This window comes from Octopus bimaculoides, chromosome 15 (assembly GCF_001194135.2).
Source record: "Octopus bimaculoides isolate UCB-OBI-ISO-001 chromosome 15, ASM119413v2, whole genome shotgun sequence".
Classification (NCBI taxonomy): domain Eukaryota; kingdom Metazoa; phylum Mollusca; class Cephalopoda; order Octopoda; family Octopodidae; genus Octopus; species Octopus bimaculoides.
The window spans coordinates 15,943,085-15,946,015 of NC_068995.1; the positions used below are offsets into that span (position 1 = coordinate 15,943,085).

The 2,931-nt window shown below is 34.3% G+C and overlaps 1 protein-coding gene across 1 annotated transcript in view; it reads right to left on the bottom strand.

The window, feature by feature from the left end:
* LOC106882532 (inter-alpha-trypsin inhibitor heavy chain H3) overlaps positions 1-2,931 on the bottom strand; it is a 38,837-nt gene that overhangs the window by 20,085 nt on the left and 15,821 nt on the right. The gene's annotated exons all lie outside the window — the stretch shown is intronic.

A 2,931-nucleotide genomic window follows, 5' to 3' on the forward strand; every position in this document is an offset into this window, starting at 1 on the left:
TATATACATACACACACACACATATACTCATACGCGCGCGCGCACACACACACACATATATACATATGTATATATATGTATATATGTATGTATGTATGTATATATAAACGGCAGAAAGTTACAAGGATGATGAAAACGCTGAGAGGTTTCTGCATACTCAAGTGTTTGATAAGTGCCATGCATTAAAATCCCGGCGCTCCAGTCACTTTTGTAAGACTCTTGCGACACAAACAATAGGCTTAAGGAGTAAAGAAAAAGCGTTATTAGCGTAAATGAAATGTTTTAGAGATAGTTGATATGGCGTCAGTGTATATTTCACTCCTGAGTGAAACATAAAAATCTGCATGCGCCATATAGGGCGAATATGAAGGGTACAGTAAAACTTCCCAGCAAGCCCCAGTAATTTCTGTGCTTCTGCAAAGAAGTGTGCGGTCTGGCATTGTTGTAATTAAAGACAATGCCCTTATGATTAATTGATGTTTGTTTGTGGAAGAAGTTCTTAACATCAACACCCAAATTGGAAGTATAAACTTCTTCCGGTGATGTCTTCTTTAGAAGCTGTTTGTGGCGGTACATTGCGCATACCCCATGATCGGATGCGTTTTACATTGTTATAAACGATCCATATTTTGTCCCATGCTATTATTCTCTTTAAAAATGTTTCGTTTACTTCATGTTTCTGCAACCAATCGCAGATGGGAAACCGTTGGACGAATTTAACCTCATTCAGTTAATGGGAATCTCAAACATCGAGTTTGCTGACATTACCATATTGATGCAGATGGTTTTCAACACATGAGTGGAATATCTAGAGATAGTACTTGCGATATTCCTTGCCTTATAACATGGGTAAGTGTCAAGTAACTCCTTTATTTTGTTGCCGGTAAACCCGAATGTTCGGCTAGAGTGAGAACTGAAAAATTTCCCAATTGAAATCTTGAAAATCAGTACTGCTCCACACGTTCCTTAACAGTATCCTCTCTGTACACAGCACATATCTTCATGCAGCTCTCTACCGTTTTCTTGCATTTTTAAATTAAAAGAAGAAAAAAAAATATGTCGGTAATGTTCGTTTTGGTTTACCATTTTTAGCATGATTCCAATCACGTAGAATGCTTCATCGCAAGTTCACAACTTTGAAGTGTCAATTATCTAACGAGTACGCATGGGCAAAGGACATAGTGAAATTAAATCATTCATTAAAGTGTTTGAAGTTTATTGTCGACAAAAGCCGAATGAACTGTTTTGGCCAACCCAATAATGAGTGAACAAGAGTTGCGTTTGAAAATTAATTTAAAGGCTTCTGTTTCGCTTTTATCTTTTACTTGTTTCAGTCACGAAAGGAAAACTACCAGCGTCCTTTCTTGCATCTGCCGCAGTGGACTAGAGTTAAAACATTTTCAGTTGTTCGTCATTTATCCTTTTAACTTACAACAAACAACATTCCAGAAATAAAAATTACATAACAAAGTATGTGAAATAGAGGAAAAACAATTAACATAATGTCTGTTCTTGCCATTTGATAACATATTACACATTAGAAAGGGAAATAAACTTTATACGGGTTTTCAGTAACTGTCCTTACTGGGGTAGCATGTTAGCGGAGCAGTTTAGTTATCGACGACGCAATCATGTAACCAGGACTATTGGATTAATACAACACACAGAGTGGCTGGACATACGAACAGTTGTACATACATATATACATACTAACGACCAGACACATATAATACTTACCTACTCACACATATATGTATACCTACATGTACATGCATATAAACATACATATGCATGTTAAACTGTACTTGTGACACATACACTTGCATACTTTAATACACACACACATACTTACATACATACATACATACATACATACGTACACACACACACACACACACACACACACATATATATATATATATATATATATATAAAGGTCAAGGGAGAAGAAAATTTTACTTTCTTCTGGAGTTCCAACATGCTTATTCCAGGCGGTATAATAAATGTTCCAATGAATATCCACAATATTAGCCTTGATACGATGTAGTTGTAAGAGCGGGCGAGATGTATGAAAGTTTTTTTTTTTTAATTACAGTAAGTTATTAGTGGACTATAGTTTCGAGTTAATGGTTCAAATTAAATAAATCAATTTGAAAATTAATTTAATTTAAATTTGCCACGTACGACTTTCATCAGCACTATCTCCCCATATTTACGAAAAATATGTATAATTTTAAAATATTACGTTTTTCATCCACATCCATTCGAAGTTCAAGATATATAAGTATTTTAATTTGAACGTTTATCATGAAAATATAGTACACTATTAATCTACTGTAATTTTTAAAAATACGTCAATTCATCTCGCCCGCTTTTACAGCTATTTCGTATCAAGGTTATTATTGGGGAACTTCATCGGACCATCTATTTTTCAACATGCAAGGAAGTAGCTCTTACTAGGTTCCCCTCCTTTTCTCTTTCTATATATTTGTGCATATAAATATATACATATATGTGTATGTATATATATATATATATATATTACAAATAAAAGGGTAAAGGAACATTAATTTATTAATAAGTTTATAATTAATAATTTTTAAGAAGCCCTACGGTATGTAAACACCATTATCGGTGAAGAACTTATTTAAAAGTTCTTATAAATTTATAAACATAGCTAAGGGATCAGCAACAGTTGCTTCACCACATACCGAAGTTCAGAAATAGCAGCTAAAGTGCTAAAGCTCTAACAGATAGCAGTACTTGTAACTCACAAAGGCAAAACAGGTTAGTTTCGTTGTTTTTTCTTCTTGTTTTGCCTTTGTGAGTTACAAGTACTGCTATCTGTTGGAGCTTTAGCACTTTAGCTGCTATTTCTGAACTTCGGTATGTGGTGAAGCAACTGCTGGTGATCCCTTAACTATGCATATA